Source organism: Chrysochloris asiatica, unplaced genomic scaffold (genome assembly GCF_000296735.1).
Source record: "Chrysochloris asiatica unplaced genomic scaffold, ChrAsi1.0 scaffold00278, whole genome shotgun sequence".
NCBI lineage: Eukaryota > Metazoa > Chordata > Mammalia > Afrosoricida > Chrysochloridae > Chrysochloris > Chrysochloris asiatica.
The window spans coordinates 2,786,734-2,807,905 of NW_006408796.1; the positions used below are offsets into that span (position 1 = coordinate 2,786,734).

A 21,172-nucleotide genomic window follows, 5' to 3' on the forward strand; every position below is an offset into this window, starting at 1 on the left:
GCTTTACATTCAACAAATCAAACCCCTTCAATGTACCAGCTCTTACCCAACTTCCTGTGGTCCTGTTGCCATGCCCTTCTGATCTCCGTGCTTGACCCTTTAGTGGCATGAGTACTTCAACAGCTTTGGTGTTTCCCTATAGACCTATCTGTTGCTTGGTTGAAATTTGAGCCACGAGGATGAGTTCATTTCCAGACCTGAAGGGTGACCGAAGGCCATCACCCAGGGGTTTCACTAGTCTCTTATCTGGTCAGTAAACTGATCTTTTTTATGATTTTGAGTTTGGTTCCATATTTTCTCCCACTCTATCGAGAACCTTCTAATGTGATCCCATTCAGAGCAGTTGGTGGTGGTAGCCTGGCACCATCTACTTCTTGTCTCCAGATCATGAAGATTGACGTTCCCGTGGTTCGTTGGTCCACTGGACTAATTGTTTCCAGGTGTCTTCAGTCTAGCATTCATCTTTCCTCCAGACAAGGAGACCAATAGTAGCACCTTAGATGGTTGCTCTTTTAAGATCTGGCATCCACTATGGCAGGCTGTTGTGTCAGTCCCTCCCATGGAGGGTTTTCCTCACTTCCACTGATCCTTAGATGGATCCTTTGAGATCTCTGTCATTACTCACCAGAGTAGGACATAGAACATTGCCTTTCTGGACTCTGTTATGCCAACTGCCTTTGGTGTCCCTGAGAACGTGGTCCTGAGCCCCCAGACCAGTGACTCATTGCCCTCAAGGTGTTTGATAATCTTTAAGATGTTTTTATAACTTTGCCCTTTGCTTTTGTTTTTATTTACATCAAGTCAGTTCCGACCCATAGTGACCCTGTATAGGGTTTCCAAGGAGCATCAGATGGTGAGCTTGAAATGCTGACCTTGTGGTTCAAACTGACCTTGCAGTCCAGTGCATTAACCCACAGTGCCACACATACTCTACCATATTCATGGACATGTTAGCAGCAAAAGTAAAATCCACGTAACACATATTTCAGGGAAACACAATTCAATTCATGATAACTATGAAGTTAGATGTAATTGGTTATTTTTTGCCAAAGCAAGATAAGATTGCCTCAGTAAACTGATAATTTAACAAACCTTGGCTTTGATGATGAAGGAAGTAACTGAGAATCCCTTTTTGGGTGAAAAGCTGTTCTATTTTTGGATTGTTTAATGGTAAGTGGCTTCATTCTTTCATGCCAATGCCTATGAATAGAAATGGCACCTGGAGCTCTGATAGTGTGAGGTCTTATTGGAACATTCTGGAAGGAGTACTGTGGGGTCTTGTTGGACCATCTCATAGCTGTAGGAAATCTCGGCAGGGCTACTCTGGGGTCTTGTTGGACCATCTCATAGCTGTAGGAAATCTCGGCAGTGGAAAAGAAGGACAGTAGAATCCATGCATCAGATTGTGGTGCTGGTGAACAGTTTTGGATATACTCTCTCCTGTCAGAAGATTGAACAAATCAGTCTTAGAAGAAATACAAGTAGAATGTACCTTACAAGAGAGAATAGAGAGCCCAAAGTCAGTGACATAGCCACAGAGCACTAGAGTGGAGAGTGAAGCATCCATCTGATAAGAAGAGAGGGCATATGCACAACAACACCCACACTTGCAGATAATACCCACTTGACCTAGCTTCAATGACTGGATGATCAGAACTCAACTAGAAGAAGAAAGAAGAGGGGAAAAAAAGAGTAATCTGATACAATTTGATGAACTTGACCTACATCTATGGATACAGTAGCTCAAAAGAGGGACCAGCTCTTTACAGTGAGGATCATTCCCACCCCCTCCATACACAGAGTAGACAACGATGGGCAACTTGGACATTGGCTACCCAAAATGGGGCGGGGGGGGGGGGGGGGAGACACTACAAAGGCAAGAAGTGACTGGCTTACAAGCTTTCAAGAGGGAGACTAGATCCAGAGGGCACAGAGGAAGATAGAATCTCTACTGAGTAGTATCCAATCAGTCTGGGTGAGACTGATGAAAGGAGATAGTGATAGGACTAATGTGGCACAATAGTGAATAACTGCTTTCAGGACTGACTATGAGGGTTGGAAATGTAAAGGTAGATGTTTTGTAGCAAAAAGGAGGGAGTGGTTGACTTTGCAATCCAGGAGTGGAGGTCCCTGGGCCCATCAAGGGAGAAGAGTGGAGTGCGGGACCCTATTCAGAGAAACAGTGACGCCAGAGATGGAGGCAGAGATGATGACGTGAAGAGATGGAGTGGCTGGGGACTCTAGACCCAGAGAGGGAGAGGGGCTGTGTGCTGATGACCGGGGGGCAGGCTTGCAGGGTATACCTTGTGGTTGGTTGATAATGCCTGGAGGGGATTGTAACCATGGCAAGGAAACGATATACCATAGGATGAATGTAAAGCTAATGTTCTCCTTTGTAAACTATCACATAATTCACAGTAAAACATTTTTTAAAAAGAGAGACAATGGAGAGATGTTGACTTGTTCACTTTGGACATACCATCAGGATAGACCAATGACTAGAAAAGGACATCCTTTTTGGTAAAATAGAGGGTCAGCGAAAGTGAGTAATCTCTTCCTACCCCCTTTTGCCTTCTCACCCCACCCCACCCCCCACCCCCGCCGCAGTGAGATGTTTTGACATTTTAGCCTTAACGATGGAAGCAAACGTGCAACAGTTCTGAAGCTGGTGCGGGACTGGACTATGTTTTGTTGTGTTGTAGATGAGGTCACCAAGAGTCAGAGACAACTCACAGTAGTGGCTCAGTGTGGGGAGCTTGGAGCTCTAACTGTCATGTGAGTGAAGCTGACATCTACTTAAGGGTGAGGACAGAACTTAATTATCTTTCTTTCTGTTTATTTAGATAAGCTCTGAAGGACCCTAGTTTTTCAGTGATGATCTTGGCTCTGTCAACTGATTAGTTACCAGTGCCCTGAATGGAGCTTGGCACTTTGGCAGATTTACTCAGGAAAACTCTGAAGGTTAGGTGCCTCCTTACTAAAGCTGAGATAAACTTCTTGGGTAAGGGCTATTTTAGGATCAGAGGGAAGTCTTTGTCATTGTAATACTTTCCAAGTTGATACTGTTGTTGAGTGCCCCCAAGTCAGTTCCGACTCATAGCTCCTTATGTAAGTCGTTCCAAGAAGCAGCTGATGGCTTTGAACCACCATCCTTGCAGTTAGTAGTCCCGTGCTCACATACCAGCTCTACTGGTAATAGGGTAACAAACTGTAGGAATCGACTTTTGTGCCTATTTTTCATTCTTAGCAGTTGGACTACTTTGCATCCTACCACTGAGAGGGACCAGTCATTGGAGAAGGCTATCATGTTTGGTAAGGTGGAGGGTCAGAGAAAAAGAGGAAGACCCCCAATGAGATGGATTGGCAAAGTGGCAACATCGATGGACTCAAGCGTGGCAACAGTAGTGAGGTGGCCCAGGATCGGGCAGTGTTTTGTTCTGCTGTGCAGAAGGTTGCTATGGGTCGGTACCAACTCGATGGCACCTAACAACAACAACAACTGTGAGACAACATAGTTGTATTTGGAAAAGTACAAGATTAGGAGGCTGAAGGGTTAGAGTTAGAAAGAACTGGGGTCCAGTTCTAATGCTGCCACTTCCTGGTCATTGTCTTTTATATCTGCACAAAGAGAAACATTTGCCCAACTGGTCAGTTTGTTGTGAGAATTAGACATAAATATGAAGAATTAAAGCTCCTAATATAGTTCTTGGTGTGGCTGGTGTGGATTAATGCACTGGACTGCGAGGTTGGTTTGAACCACCAGGTTGGTGGTTCAAGCTCATTAGCCACTCCTTGGAAACGCTATACAGGGTTGCTATGAGGCAGAACTGATTCGACGGCAGTTAACAAATGTAGGTTCTATGAGTTGGAACCAACTCGACGGCGCCTACTAAAAACAATGTGGTCCCAAACACATGGTACATGCTCAGTAATGGGAGCAGTTGTTATTGTAGTAGATGCTCTTACTAGTTCCCAGTTAACATGCAGGGCTACTAGGTGATTCATCACCTCTGTATGACCACCTGTGTGAAGTCCATAGCACCCCGAACCAGCAACCTGTCTTGTATATCAAGCTTGGTCAGATCACGACCATGCTTATTCATTTCCATATTGTCTCTGGCTGCCCTCCTACTAGAAACTGAGGCGTTTCTGTAGGGGTTTTAGACAAACATGAATACTGCAAGCCCAGGAGAGTTTTTCAGCCAAACACAAGTCAGGCAACAATGCAGCCAGATTCATTTAGTAAGGCATGCTGAGTAGGGACAAGAACTTTCAAACTAAATCGTGTTGTCTCCTTAAATAGCCACCACAACAAACAGACAAAGCACATTATTAGAGTAGTTCTTGTTATTAAGTGCCATCGAGTTGGTTCCGACCCATAACAACCCTGTATAGGGTTCCCAAGGAGCAGCTGGTGAGCTTGAACTGCCGACCTTGCAGGTCAAACGGCTTTGCAGTCTGGCACATCAACCCACAGCACCATAATCTTGCACTTGTCCCTTTGTCTCTGATTTTTTTCAGCAAAGGAGGGCCATTCTCAATTCCACATAGACCCAAATATTAAGAAATTTATCCAGTGTCTTTACTATTGATAGCTAGTGCTTATTGAACACTAGTTTGTGTCACTTGCTTGACCTGCAATGACTCATTTCCTTCCCACACAACTCTAGAAAGGAGGCATTATTTTCACTACTTGTCAGATAAGGAAATCGTAACTTGTCCAAGATCATTGGCTAGAGGAGTTGGCACTGGGATTTGAACTTAGGGAGACTGAGTCCAAAGCTTGTCTTCTTAACCATTGTTGTTAGGTGTTGCCAAATCGGATCCAACTCAAAGCAGCCATGTATAAAAGAAGAAAACACTGCCAAGTCCTGCACCATCCCATAAATGTTAGCTTTGATCCCATTGGTGCGGCCATTGTATCAATCAGTCTCACTGAGGGGCTTCCTCTTTTTCACTGACTGTCTACCTTGTTGTTGTTGAGAAGTACCATTGAGTTGGTTCCAATTCATTGCGACCCCATATAGGGTTTCCAAGGATTGGCTGGGTGAGTTTGAACTACAGACCTTGCGGTTAGCAGTCCAGGGCTTATCCTGTAGCACCACACCGGAATTCCTGACCATCTGTTAGTAAGCATGAACTCCATCCTCAGGAATGTTCCTTGTTGTACTGTGTGTAGAATTTTAACACCTTGTAAACTGTGATGGTGGTGGTGGTGGTTATGTGCTGTGGAGTCGGTTCCGACTCATAGCGACCCTGTACAGGTTTTCTGAGGCTATAAATCTTTATGGGAGCAGAACACTTCATCTTTTGCCCGATAGTAGCTGGTAGTTTCGAACTGCTGACCTTGCGGTTCACAGCCCGATTTGTAACCACTATGCTACCAGAGCTCCTTGAACTGTGATGGTAGCAGTAATAATAATTCATACTGACTCTATATCGGATTCCCAAGCGTCTAGATTTTTACAGAAGAAGACAGCCTGAGTTTGAACCACTGACTTTCCAGATAATAGCCCAATACCTAACTCACAAGATCGCCAGACTCCTTAGATACAAAACAAAAGGCACTTAAGAGAATTCTGCTGCCTGGCCGGCCAGTCCACTACCCAGTGTCTTACCAGGTCATGTGGCGGTGCCCAAGAGACCTGTGGTAGGTGAGAACATACCCATCGTCTTCCTACGATATCTGACTTCCTGAAAGTGGTGCTGGCTAGAGTATCGGGCAAGCAGATGCCTCCAAAATGAGGCTTGGTAGCAGAGTTCCACGTAGCACACAGGTGGCAGCTGTTGACAGTCCTGAACACCGCTGTCAGCCATCCGAGCCAGCGGAGGGAGGCCTCTGGAGGCAGAAGCAGGTAAATGAGGAGGAGAATGGAGTAGACGGACAGGCAGGCGCCTTGCTTCCCAACCTACTAAGGTGTGGCCTCGATCATTCCAGTCTCATGTATGTGTGCGAGATAACATTCCACAAGGGAACGCAGGTTTTTAAAACAGCAGCTCTCCTGAGCAAATTAATTGTGTGAGTGCAAATGAAAACTACAACTTTCTGGAGCCCTTGACATCTCCATTTATAAAATGCCAAGTGACCACATCCAAGAAGATCCTCTGGGAGAGTTCTCCTCTGTCCCGTGGGGCGGGCTGCTGGCTCCCCAGCATCCAACATTATCATGATAATTAGAAACCATTCTTATCTGTGCATTGAAAGGGGTCCTGGTGTGGCTCTATGGGATAAACTACGGATCCACGGGTCAAACTCATCAGCTGCTCCTTGGAAACCTTATACAGGGTCACTGTGCGTCAGAACTGACTCTAGGCACTCAACAGTATGCTATTGCTATTCCATGTGTATGAGAAATTGGAAGAAAATACATTTCTATACAAATGCTCAGACAAGCTGTATTAATTCATTTGACCATCCTGCCCTCCAAGGAGCACTCTGGTTACACTTGTTAAGTGCCGTGGAGTCAGTTCCGACTCATAGCGACCCTGTACAATGTTTCTGAGGCTGTACATCTTTATGGGAGCAGAAAGCCTCATCTTTCTCCTGCGGAACAGCTGGTAGTTTTGAACTGCTGACCTTGCGATTCGCAGCCCGATTCGTAACCACTAAGCTACCAGAGCTCATTGTGTTAATGTACTCGGATCGACTCCCATAAAGATTACTACAGTCTACAAAACCCAGATCTTCTGTGTCATGTGGGATTGCTGTTAATTGAAAAGGGACTCTATACAACAGTCATTTACACAATAGCAAATTTTCCACTTTTGTGGAGACTGATGGCAAGTTGGGCAGTTCAAACTCACCAGCTGCTCCCCGGAAACCCTATCCAGGGTTGCTATGAGTCAGAACTGACTTGATAGCAGCAACACTGGTGTTGGCGAAGAATGCTGACTATATTGTGAACTGCCAGAACATTGAAATCTGTCTTGGACGAAGTACATCTAGAATGTTCCTTGGAAGAGGGATGACAAGACTGTGTAGGTGAAACTTTGGAGGGACAAATCCTTGGAGAAGGACATAGTGCTTGGTAACGTAGAGGATCGGTTAAAAGGACGAAGCCCCTCACCACAATGGATGGATACAGTGGCTGCAGCAGCGGGCAGGTTGTGAGGATGTGCGCAGGTCTGTTGCCTATGGCATTGCTATGAGTTGGAACCAACTTGACGGTACCTAACAACAACAAAATGAGATTTTCAAGGACCTCTGGTGTTAAAGGGGTTAAGTGTTTAGATGCTAACTAAAAGGTTGGTGGTTCAACCCCACCAACTGTTCCATGGGAGAAAGATTGGGCAGTCTTCCAATGTAAAGATTGTGCTGTCCACTCAACTCAGTTCCCACCACAGTGACCTTGTATAGGGTTTCTGAGGCTGCACGTCTTTGTGGAAGCAGAAAGTGTCATCTTCCGTCCTTCCACAGCTGGTGGGCTTGAAGCGCCAATCTTGTGGTTCACAGTCGAGTGCTTATCATAGAGAGGCACCAGCCCAGGAAATCCCATGGAGCACTTCTACTCTGCCCTGAGGGGTGGCAAGGGGAGCTCAGGTTTTCTGTGCCGAGTAAGGGTCTGATCCTCTAGGTACTCGTGTGGCCTTGTGAAACCATCAGCTGTTTCATTCAGTGGTGTGGCACTGCGGGTTAATGTGCTGGACTGCAGAGTTGGTTTGAACCACAAGGTCAGTGGTTCAAGCTCACCAGCTGCTCCTCAGAAACCCTATATGAGGTCACTATGGGTTGGAACTGACTCGACGACACTTAACAACAACAACAATCATTCAGTGACTCATATATGAAAATCAACCAGAGATGGTCTCTCTAAAGGACTAAGCTGGGAATGTGGCCAATAATTAAATATCTATCACTGGATTGGGTCTCTCAATACGTGATAGTCACTCCAGATTTGTCAGACTCCAGGTTATCTCCTTCATTATAAAGGTCAATGACAAATTCTCCAAACAAAATTAATTTTCATTGGCTCTCATCATAAAAGCTCTTTGAAGGAACTTGATTATTCACTGTTCAGTTGTGTATCCCAATTCAGGTCCAGTATAATGGTTAAGATCTGTTAAAAAAAAAAAAAAAGTATGAATGATATTTTAGTATTGTTTTTTGCACTCTAAGTAGTATACTTTAGAATTCTCACAGAAGCTTAGATTTCCTACAACCAAGCCACAGTTCAAGTGGGTTGTTGTTGTTAGGTGCCGTCAAGTTGGTTCTCACTCATAACAACCTTGGGCACAACGGGAAGAAACTCTGCCCAGTCCTACACCATCCTCACATTCGGTATGTGTGAGTCCATAGTTGCCGCCACAGTGTTTTCAAGCCGCATGTTGTTAAGTGCCGACAAGTTGGTTTTGACTCACAGTGACCCTGTATAGGTATCTGAGGAACCACTGGTGAGCTTGAACTGCTGAGCTTGTAGTTCAAACCGACCCTGTGGTCCAGCACATTAACCCACAGTGCCACACAAGTAGTTCAAACCGACCCTGTGGTCCAGCACATTAACCCACAGTGCCACACAAGTAGTTCAAACCGACCCTGTGGTCCAGCACATTAACCCACAGCGCCACACAAGCAGGGTCGCTGTTGTTGTGAAGTGCCGCCGAATGGACCCACAGCGACCCTGTATAGAGTTTCCAGGGAGCAGCTGGTGAGCTTGAACCACCAACCTTGCAGTTCAAATGGCTTTGCAGTCTGGCGCATTAACCCACAGCGCCACACCAGGCCACGGGGCATATTTACTTTTTACTACAGCTCCAGTGAACCATGCGCCGTAGTTCACTAGAAATTTGAATTCTAAGAAAATGCACGGAGGGATTTCGGCATTCTCTGATACTATCTGTCTTTCAGGGATAAGATAGACACTTTTCTTCCCTGAGGGATAGTGATTAGAGCAAATCTTGGCATTCACAAATGAGCAGGGTTTTATCTCTGATGTGATTCATGTAGCGACTTGTCCCAGAGAATTTCAATCCTCCAGGCCCTGGGCTTATGAACACATAGTTACTAAAATATTCACATCATGAAAAACTCTGAAAATGAATTCTAGCTGGAGCCTGCTCGTAGAAACCGGAGCCGTGAACAATGTAGAAGTGATGTAACAGGTAGCTTAGTGCACACCTTCCAAATGATCTAGATGGATTTGGTCATTGATGATCTATATCTAAGTGTTCGGCTTCAAACAGAAAGGTTGGTGGTTCTAATTCACCAGTGGGTTTGTAGGAGGAAAGACCTGGGTAGACCTGCTCTCATAAAGATTTCAGCCTCTGAACCCTCTGGGGCAGTTCTGCTGGGTCTTACAGGACCGGATTCTGCTCAAGGACAAACAACAAATTCTCAGGAAGTAGGAATGCTTGGTTTCAGACAGGGTTGGGGAAAGGAACAATTTCACAAAGTAAGTTTCTGCTCTCTGGTCAGTTGAAAATGTGGTCAAAAAGTGAGCTCAGAAATAGAACATTGTAGAAGCCACAGATGTTGGTTTGCAGCCCACAGGAAGGTGGGGCTCAGCTCCCCTGGGCAGAAAAAGCCGGCACCCCAATGGTGCCTCCTGGTCCTGGACCTTGGGAGGAGCCGCTGATGTAACTAATGTGTCTGAGAAAGTGAAGTCTTCAAACTGAATGCGACGTAATTTCTTAATCTCGTGTTGGTTTACTTAATCCTCTGGGTGACACATCTTATTTGCTTAGTCACCCTCCTAATTCTGTGTGTGCTTTTACTGAGAAATGGATCCCTGTTTTTTTTTTGTTTTTTTTTTTGTATCTCTGCCTGCAGACGCACACTAAACACACACTCACAACACAGCCTCTACAACACAGGCATGACACTGGCACGCCTCACTCACAACTTAGACAGCACGCATACACCAAACATACACAGCGGACCAGCACGCACAGACAAATGCACAACGCATACAATTTACACAACATAGACAGCACACACACACACAAAACTTACACAGCCAGTACCACACACACACAACACATACACAACACACAGCCTGTTCAAGACATATAGCTCATACACACATGAAGGACCATATCAAGTATCTACCCACAGGATTAAAAAACATTCCAACACGTTGCACTCAGAGCTGTTAAAACCTGTAACGGTATACTGCTCAACCTTTCTAAGAAAACAGTGACAAGACCAAGCATCAAGAGATGTTCACGGCCTCCAGAGAGAAAGCATGGGACCAGTAGTCACGCGGTGAGATGGAGAGTGTTGCGAGGTCTCCAGGCTAAAGCATATTTTTAGGTGTGATGGATGAAGCAGCTGCTTGTCACAGTTGCTAGGTGACAACTTAGGCTATAACTAGGCCACCCCCCCCCCCCTTTTTAAAAAAAGTTTGTCTATGTGGGATTTCAGCATTGTTTGGCTTAGAATTCCATGTCCTGTCAATCAAAAATAAAATTGTAAATAGCATGGAATGATTTATATTCTCTGTGGAGGTTTTGGCGTGGCGCTGTAGGATAAAGACTGCTGGATCACAAGGCCAGCGGTTCAAAACCACCAACCTCTCCGTGGAAACTCTATACAGGGTCACTGTAAATTGGAACCCACTTGACAGCACTTAACAATAGCAACAACATGGAGGTTTTGTGCAGCCTTCAAAAAGGATTCTTGCAGTCTGAAGTCTTAGGTGAAAATACCAACTCATAAGAGATAAGTGACTAGCAAGGGTGTGTGTGAGAGAGAGAAAGAGGGAGGAAGAGGGAGGAAGAGAGAAGAGGCTAAACCTGTTCTTCAGTAGAATGAGATTTGTTTATTAGTTGTGTGCCTCGGAGTCTGTGACAACTCATAAACCCCTAATGGACCAAGTTGAACTGCCCCACAGGGTTTCCGAGGAGCTTTGGTAGTATGGTGGCTGCGTGGTGACTATGCCGTGGAGTTGGAACCGACTCATAGCGACCCTGTACAGGGTTTCCGAGGCTGTAAATCGAACTGCGAGGTCAGCAGTTCAAAACTACCACCTGTTCCGCGGAAGAAAGATGAGGCTTTCTGTTCCTGTAAAGATTTACAGCCTCAGAAACCCTTTACAAGGTTGCTGTGAGTGGGAACAGACTCCATGGCACATAACAACAACAACAACAACAATCTTTATGGGAGCAGACATCCTATCTTTCTCTTTTGGAGCAGCTGGTGGGTTCGAACCTCCTGAGCTTTTGGTTGGCAGCTGAGCACTTAATCACTGTGCCACCCAGGCTCTAGAGAAAGTCTATCCTATAAAAACTTTAAAAAAAGAGACTCCACAATGTTTTAAAATTTCACCTGAAATATTGATTTCCAGTTCAAGAAACTCTTTTAATATATGAGTCATATTTCCTAGTTACCTAATCCTGCGGGCAGTTTCTCTGCCCGTTTACAAGAAAGAAAACATGAAACCAAATATTCCACTTAAAGGACATTTGGCTTTGACAGTTGTAAGAGGACTCTTTGTCTACTGTTTTATATGCTCTTATACATATAAAGGAGCATGTGAGAATTATTGTCAATATGGAACATATAGAAAAATTCAGTTATGTGAATTAAAATCCTCCATAACTCAGGTCAACCCTATAAGACAGAGTAGAACTTCCCCATAGGGTTTCCAAGGGTGTAAATCTTGATGGAAACAAACTTGCCTGATTTTTCTCCCATGGAGCAGCTGGTGGGTTTGAGCTGCCAACCTTTTGACTGGCAGTCCAATGCTTAACCCACGGTGTCTGTAAATAGCCAGATTAACTATTTTTTATGTAATTCTCTTTTGCAGTATATTGTTTATACTCATTCATTCAATCATTTTCTTTTCCTCATAGACAACAGGCCCTATGCTTGTTGGTAAACACAAGAGCAGTGCCCAAGAATTGTTCATGGAGTTGAAAGTCCAGTGGGGAGGCAGATATCATAAAATAATAGCGTAGTGGTTACGAGTTGGGCCGCTAACCTCACAGTCAGCAGTCCAAAATGACCAGTGGTTCTGTGGGAGAAAGATGAGGCTTTCTGCTTAAGGTCAGCGGTTCGAAACTACCAGCTGCTCCGCGGGAGAAAGATGAGGCTTTCTTACTCCCGTAAAGATTTACACCCTCGGAAACCCTATACAGGGTCGCTATGGGTCGGAACCGACTCGACGGCACATAACAACAACAACAACAACAAAGATTTACAGCCTTGGAAACCCTATGCAGGATTGCTATGAGTCAGAACCGACTCAACGGCACACCACCACCACCACCACCACTACCACCAGTGTATGCTAGAGTCCTGGTGTGGGGCTGTAGGATCAGCACTGGACTGCTAACCACAAGGTCAGCAGTTCAAACCTACCAGCTGCTCCTTGAAAGCTCTACATAGGGTTGCTATGAGTCGGAACCAACTCAAGGGCACTTAACAACAACAACAATTTGTGCTAGTTGTAGCTAGTGCTATAAATGACTAACAAAATCAACTGCTGGATTAAAGGTTGGTAGTTCGAGACCATCTAGAGCTACTTCAGAAGAAGGACCTAGAGATCTACTTCTGAAAATCAGCCCTGGAAAACCCATGGAACACAGTTCCATTCTGACATATGTAGGGTCACCATGAGCAATGGGTACAAGGACTATTGTTGTTTTGTGCCATCAAATGGTCCTGACTCATAGCGACCCTGTATAGGGTTTCCGAGGAGTGGCTGGTGTGTTTGAACCCTCGACCTGTAGTTACTGGTCCTGTGCTTATCCTGCAGTGCCATACCAGGGCTTTCAGTACAAGTATTAGTATGTTTTACAATGTTGTTGTTAAGTGCCGTTGAGTCGGTTCCAACCCATAGCGACCCTGTACAGGGTTTCCAAGGGTGTAAATCTTTACGGGAGTAGAAAGCCTTATCTTTCTCCCGCGGAGCGGCTGGTAGTTTCGAACCGCTGACCTTAAGGTTCACAGCCCGATTCGTAACCACTACGCTACCAGAGCTCCTTTTATGTTTTACAATAGTAGGGGGGAAAAAAAGAAAAGGATTCTCTGTTTAATAGGTTTGCTTCATATAGCCAGCTCCCAGCTCAGTTGTCAAATTCTTCCTTCCCCTCTCCGCCCCTCACAGTGCTAGGTGAGCTTCATGTATAATAGGTGTGTGTGTTGTAAATTATTTGGAGGCCCCCTATAAAAAGTACCCCTTTTTTGTTGGGGTTTATGCCTTAGTCATACGTAGTTCCCTGGAGTCAGGAATAGGGAGCTTTTGTCTTTCGTTGTTGTTATGTGCCGTCGGAGTCAGTTCTGACCCGCAGCGACCCTGTATAGGGTTTCCAAAGAGCAGCTGGTGAGCTTGAACCACCAATCTTGTGGTTCAGACTTTGCAGTCCAGCGCATTAACCCACAGCGCCACAAATAAACCAAAGTGAAATAATGACACGGAGAGATAATATCTGTTCTGTGCCAAGATCCATTGGTTTATTTAGCATTATTGCCTTGTGCTGGGACACACTTTGGGTTTAAGAAGTGGAAGGCTGCTAGCACATGTTCTATCTTACAGAATTAGACTCTATTTTAATTTGAGTATGGAGTGTCACATTTCCTAGTCTCATACCACCCTCTAATGGAGAATATTATGTACTGCACTTTAAAATTACATACAAAGTGTGGGAGGATTTGATTTTTGTCTCTGTTAAACGATATTGTTAAGTGCTATTGAGTTGGTTCTGACTCCGAGGAATCTCATGGGAATTTAACAGAAAATGTCACCACAGATCTCTGGGGTTTCCTCCCTCTGGGCAGCACCCTCCTTTCTCTGTCCTTCAAGCTGAGGAGAGGCTGATGGGTTTGAACCACTGACCTTGCAGTTCGCTGTTCAGTGCTTATCTTACAGCATCTCATCAGGACTCCTGTTAAACTATACAAACACAAGTTATTTCACCAAAAAGAATGAAGTCCTTAAGAACTTCACTCTTTTCTCGGTTGATAAGAATGTTGTTTATTTATTAGTCCAGTGGTGAGGTTTTTGTTGTCTTTACAATGAGATACAATCCATACCAAAAGCTGTGCTCTTTGATCTTCATCAGTAAATGTTTTAAGTCCTCTTCACTCTCAGCAAGCAAGGTTGTATCATCTGCATATGGCAGGTTGTTAATGAGTCTTCCTCCAATCCTGATGCCACATTTTTCTTCATAGAACCCAGCTTCTCAGATTATTTGCTCAGCATACAGTTTGAATAAGTATAAAGAATACAACCCTGTCGTACAACTTTCTTAATTTTAAACCATTCAGTGTTCCCATGTTCTGTTCGAACAGCTGCCTATTGGTCCATGTACAGATTTCCTCATGAGCACAATTAAGTGTTCACCAGTGCTTATCCTATAGTTCCATTACCCTCCCTACTGCCTTTCCCTTGCCAGGTGCAAAATAAATATATTCAACAAAATCGACTAAAGCCAGTACATGTATAAGGCCACAACTTGTCAGAGAAGGAAAGCATAATTATTGTCCACTAATATCTGACCTGAATTTAGAGATCATCTGAAAAACAGATTTGTTACATTAAACACTAAAGACCGAAGAACAGAAGAGTTGTGGGATGACATCAAGAACATCATACAGGAAGAAAGAAAAAAGTCATTGTGAGAAGACAAGAAAGAAGGAAAAGGTCAAAATGGATGTCTGAAGAGACACTGAAACTTGCTCTCCAGCATAGAGATGTTAAAGCAAATGGAAGAAAAGAGGAGGTCCAAGAGCTAAACAGAAAATTTCAATGATCAGCTCGAGAAGATAAAGCCAAATATTACAACAAAATGCGCAAAGATCTGGAATCAGAAAACCAAAAAGGAAGAACATGTTTAGCATTTCTCAAGCTGGGAGAACTGAAGAAAAAATTCAAGCCTCAACTTTCCTTACTGAAAGATTCTCTGGGAAAATTATTGAATTTTGCAGAAAGCATCAAGAGAAGATGGAAGGAATACACAGAGCCACTGTACCAAAAGGAAAAGGTTAATATTCAACCGTTTCAAGAGGTAGCATATGATCAAGAGCCAACGATACTGAAGGAGGAAGTCCAAGGTGCGTTGAAGGAATTGGCAAAGAACAAGACACCAGGAATTGATGGAATAAAAAGTGAAATCTTTCAAGAAAGTGAGACGGCACAGGAGGTATTCACTCATCTCTGCCAAGAAATTTGGAAGACAACTATCTGGCCAACTGATTGGAAGAGATCCGTACTTGTGCCCATTCCAAAGAGAGGTGACCCAACGGAATGCGGAAATCATCAGACAAATCTCTTTGATATCCCATGCAAGTAAAGTTTTGCTAAAAGTAATACAGAAATGGCTACAATCATATATTGATAGAGAACTTCCAAAGGTTCAAGCCGGATTCAGAAGAGGCTGTGGAATGAGGGATATCATTGCTGATGTCCAATGGATCTTGGCTGAAAGCAGAGAATATCAGAAGGATGTTTACCTGTGCTATATTGACTATGCAAAGGCTTTCGATTGTGTGGATCATGACAGGCTATGTACAACATTGCGAAGTATGAGTAACACTTAATTGTACTCATGAGGAATCTGTACCTGGACCAAGAGGCAGTTGTTCGAACAGAACATGGAAACGCTGAATGTTTTAAAATTAAGAAAGGTGTTCGACAAGGTTGTATTCTTTCACCATACTTACTCAGTCTGTAGGCTGAGCATATAATCCGAGAAGCTGGGTTCTATGAAGAAAAATGTGGCATCAGGATTGGAGGAAGACTTATTAACAACCTGCCATATGCAGATGATACAACCTTGCTTGCTGAAAGTGAAGAGGACATAAAACATTTACTGATGAAGATCAAAGGGCACAGCCTTCAGTATGGATTACATCTTAATGTCAAGAAAAGAAAAATCTTCACCACTGGACCAATAAACAATATTCTTATCAACAGAGAAAAGATTGAAGTTGTCAAGGACTTCATTCTTCTTGGATCAACTATCAACACTCGCGGAAGCAGCAGTCAAGAAATCAAACGACGTATTGCAGTAGTCAAATCTGCTGCACAAGACCTTTTTAAAGTGTTGAAGAGCAAAGATGTCAGCTTGAGGACTAAGGGGCACCTGACCCAAGCCATGGTATTTTCAATAACCTCATAGGCATGCAAAAGCTGTACACTGAATAAGGAAGACCATGGAAGAATTGATGGTTTTGAGTTATGGTGTTGGAGAAGAATATTGAAAGTGCCATGGGCTGCCAAAAGAACCAATAGATCTATGTTGGAAGAAGTGCAGCCAGAGTGCTCCTTGTAGGTCAAGAAGTCCAAACTTCTTCTTTCATGCTTCGGACATATTGTCAGGAGGGACCAGTCGCTGGAGAAGAATACCATGTTTGGTAAGGGGGAGGATCAGAGTAAAAGAGGAAGAACCCCATCGAGATGGATTGGCCAAGTGGCAGCATCAGTGGACTCAAGCGTGGCAACAGTAGTAAGGTTGGCCCAGGATCGAGCAGTGTTTCGTTCTGCTGTGCATAAGGTTGCTATGAGTCGGTATTGACTCGATGGCACCTAACAACAACAATACACTAAAGAGCTCTAGTAGTGTAGTGGTTACAAATTGGGCTGTTTAACCTCATGGCTGGCAGTTCAAAACTACCAGCTGTTCTGCTGGAGAAAGAGGAGGCTTTCTGCTCCCATAAAGATTTACAGCCTCGGAAACCCTGTGCAGGGTCACTGAGTCAGAACTGACTCCACGGTACTTAACAACAACAATACACTAATAGATTACATATGTGGCTCTGGTAGCATAGTGGTTACGAGTCAAACTAATAACCTCAAGGTCGGCGGTTCGAAAGTACCAGCTGTTCTATAGGAAAAGGATGATGCTCTCTGCTCCTGTAAAGATTTACAGCCTCAGATACCCTATTCAGGGTGGCTATGAGTCAGAACTATAGCCACAACTAACTCCACGACACATAACGACAACAGCAACACTTATTAAATGGGAGTCCTGGTGTGGTGCTGATCATAAAGTGTGTTTGAATTACAAGGTTGGCGGTTCAAACTCACCAGCAGCTTCTTGGAAACTGTATACAGGGTCGCTATGAATCAAACCGACTTGCCAACAACAGTAGACTACATAGATAGAAGAAATGGTGGATTACCGACACCTTGTCAGAGGTAGCAAACTTGCAGGCTTGAGAACACAAGGCAGCCCTGACAAGTTCCGGCTCTCTCAGATTCCGCTGCACTAAGTAACAAATCATTTCCCACCCAGCCCACTCACATCCTCATGTGTCAGAGCAGAATTTGTCAATGTTTGATTTTCCATCAAGTAGACTGCCAAGCCATTCTTCTCAGGTGCCCCTGGGGTGGACTTGAACCTTCAACCTTGCAGTTATCAGCATGTTATCTATTTGAAGCACCCAGGGACTCAACTTAATGGCCAGAGTCCATCTGTTTCCTTTGGTTGGTTGGTTCAGATAGGAGGGTATCAACATTCCTGCTACATGATCTTGTCCTGAGGCCGAAGTGATCCTTGACTTTGTTTGAAACAGGAATCTAGGTAGCTTTCTCCAAAGGTGTTAATCACTGGGACAGCAGGCGAGAAGCACCAGCTTCAGGATCACATGAGACACTGGTTATACATGCAGATTTCTGAGTGGCCCCAGGCCTGCGGAAGCTACTCACACGCATGCCCCTTTATGCCCGGCATAACGCTGGTGCAGATCTGTGTTGGAAGAAGTGCAGCCAGAGTGCTCCTTGGAAGCCAGGATGGGCAGACTTCATCTGTCATACTTCAGACATATTATCAGGAGGGACCGGCCACTAGAGAACTAGAGAAGGATATCATGTTTGGTAAAGTGAAGGGTCAGAGGAAACGAGAAATACCCCCGACGAGATGGATTGGCACAGTGGCAGCAGTGATGGGCTCAGGCGTGGCAACAGTTGTGAGGCCGGCCCAGGATCATCCTGTTGTGCATAGGGTCGCTATGAGTCGGTACCGACTTGATGGCACCTAACAACAACAGCAATGCTGGTGTAGTACTATAGGATAAACACTCAACCTCAAGGTCAGATTGAACCTCAAGGTCAGTGGTTCAAACTCACCAACCACTCCTCAGAAACCCTACGCAGAGTTGCTGAGTCGGAAGCTACTCAACAGCACTTAACAACCATCATGTGCCTTGCTGACTGCACTTCATTAGGGTTTGGGAGGTGAAAAGAATGGATATTGGCTTCAAATTCTACAGGGAAGTCAGACCCAGTTTTTTGGATCCCCAGTGGTGCTGTAAGATAAGCATTGAACTGCTAACCACATAGGCAGTTCAAACCCACCAGCCGCTACGAGGGAGAAGGATGGGGCTTCCTGTTTGCCTAATGATTTACAGTCCCACATATTGTCGCTAAGCATCAGAATCAACCAGTTGGTTTGGTTTTGGGTAAAATGGTGCTGCTTGTCTTAAGAGCCATCTTTCCGGGTTTTAGCCCATTTTCTATTAGCCCATATTCTATTCCAGTTTTTATCTGCATTCTTCAGCTGCAGAGAAAGCAGTTTTCAGGCTACTGTGATAGATAATTGCTTATTTTGCTATTCAGAACATCCTTTGTCAAAACATCTGACTTTTGTGTTTCTTTTGAAGCCCAACACTCAAATCAATCAAGTTGATTCTGCTCTTGTGTCGTAGTGGTTACAAGTTGGGCTGCTAACCTCAGGGGCAGCAGTTCAAAACTACCAGCAGAAACTCATGGCAGAAAGATGAGGTTCTCTGCTGCCATAAAGATTTACAGCCTCAGAAACCCTATACAGGATCACTATGAGTCAGAACCGACTCCACGACACATAACCAACTAGCAATCCTGTAGGACAGGGTTTCCAAGACTGTAAATTTTGATGGAAGCAGACAGCATTCTCTTTCTCAGTGGATGGATTGAAACCACCAACCTTTTGTTAGCGGCCAACACTTAACCCAGTGCAGACTCTAAATGAAATGCATTGGTTAGTTCAGTTTGGTGACCCTTTTTTGGAAGCACGTCACAGCTGCAGATGCTCAGCACAGTTGACAGCAGGGCTAGGAGGGGCAGGAAGGTAGCTGGTGAGCCTTCTCCCTCAGAGCTGCCTGACCAGACCCCCCGTGCTTGTGGGAATTAGGGGTGATGGTCAGCAGAAGATGACTGCATCTCACAGCTGGAGTGGACAATGATATCACTGTTGAATGAGGGTGAAAGATGAAAAGCTCTGGGAGAAAGGTGAAAGGGCCTTACTTCCCACTGAACCTGGAAAACAGATGCTCTCTCTGAAACTAGCAAGGAAAAATCATAAACCCTGGAATACTAATACTGAAGCCATTGGCAGTGAACTCTTCTCCCTTGGAGGAGCATACGTCATAGAAGACCTGTACTTTTCTGATTAAGAACTTGGAAGAGATTCAGAATGTTTGCAAGCAGTATTTCCCTCCTTTTATGTTCATTGGACCTCCCGTGGCACGGCTGGCAGTGCCAAGTCCTGTGGGAAGACAGCCACACAGTGTGTAAAAGATCTGTCTCCCAGCATCGTCCAGTTTTTACAGGGCATCTGTTCACTGCTTATGTGTTTTCCATATGAGACTGTCTAGGAAAACCTAGAGTTTTGGTATGGGGCAACTCTGTGCATGGGTACAGAAGTCACCAGGACTCAACACCAGCCAGCCAGCCAGCATGTGTCACAGAGTGCCTGGATTCTGCAGACAAAGGGCTCCCTTTTCCAGGAAAAGGATGTTACTAAGGGACCCCACAATCACCCTCTCTCCCCTCCCCACCATCGCCTTCAACATTTCAAATGTGACCTGTTTAAAAGGATGCCATTGAGCTAATGCATCCTTTGAAGAGGCAATGTGTATTAATAGACATAGAGTGATTATCGAAATCAGGAAGCCTTCGGTCTTGGATCTGCCCAAAATCAGCTGAGAAAAGTTGAGTTTCAATTTCCTCATCTGAAACTAAAGCAATCTGAAAAGGTGATATTCAATATTTTATCTCATTCTCAATTATATAACTAAAAAAAAAAACAAAAAACACCCCAAAAACAGTTGCCGGCAAGTTTGCACCAACATATGGTAACAGCTGTGGTAGCGAAGTGGTTACCAATCGGGCTGCGAACCTCAGGATCCGAAATTTGAAACTATCAGCTGTTCTGCGGGAGAAAGATGAGGCTTACTGCTCCTGTAAAGATTTACAGCCTTAGAAACCCTGTACAGGATCACTGTGTGTCGGAACCGGCTCCACGGCACATAACCACCGCCACCATGTGTGTCAGGGTAAAGCTGTGTTCCATTGGGCTTCAGTGGCTGATTTTTTTCAGAAGTATATAGCTAGGACTTTCTTCCAAGTTACCCCTGGTTGGACACAAACCTCCAACCTTTCTGTTAGCAGCTGAGTGTGTTAATCATATTCACTCCGAGGGAGTCCAATATAAGTATGTTGTTGATGTTGTAAAGTACCATTGAGTCAGTTCTGACTCAGAGCGACTCTGCATAGTGTTTCCGAGGAAGAGCTGGTGGGTTTGAATTGACAACCTTGTGGGTAGCCAGTCCAGTAGTGATCCTACAGCACCACACCAGGACTCCAAACTGAACTGTGGTGACGTACATTAATGGTAATGTTCTTGGAAGTGTCTAGAAATCCATATGCCTATGATACTTAGAGAGTCCTGGTGTGGTGCTGTGGCTTAATGCACCAGACTGCAAAGCCGTTTGAACTGCAAACGCTATACAGGGTTGTTATGAGACGGAGTTGACTCGACTGAACTTAACAATAGCAACATAGTACTTAGAAGTAATCACTAGCCAGTTTTTTAAAATTGTGTTTTAGGTGAAAGTTTACACAGCCAGTGTTCCCCTTGTAACAGTTTTTATACAGATGGTTCCATGCCATTGGTTACATGTTTTGCATGCTGTGGGTGTTCTAGTTATCTCTGTTCTGTTTCTGTTGATCTAGCTTCCCTTCCCGTCCTTGACTTTTCATCTTTGCTTCTGGCTAAATGTTGACTGGCCTCATTCATTGTTTAAGGGAGCACACTATTCATGGGTTATACTGTTCATTTGTAAGTTGTTCTGTTATATGGCTGAAAGGTGTCCTGTAGAAATAGTATCCGTTTCCTGGTGAAAGGCTACTTTAGGGCGATAGACTTGGGACTTCTTTTAGCCTTTATCAGTCCTGTAGGTCTCACCTTTTTCAGGAATTTGAGTTGTGTTTTATATTTTTCTTCCATTCTACCTGGACCTCCTATTTTGTCC

At 44.4% G+C, this 21,172-nt stretch overlaps 1 protein-coding gene across 1 annotated transcript in view; it reads left to right on the forward strand.

The window, feature by feature from the left end:
• The window catches only part of FAM134B (family with sequence similarity 134, member B), a 196,276-nt gene that overhangs the window by 158,504 nt on the left and 16,600 nt on the right, over positions 1-21,172 (forward strand). The gene's annotated exons all lie outside the window — the stretch shown is intronic.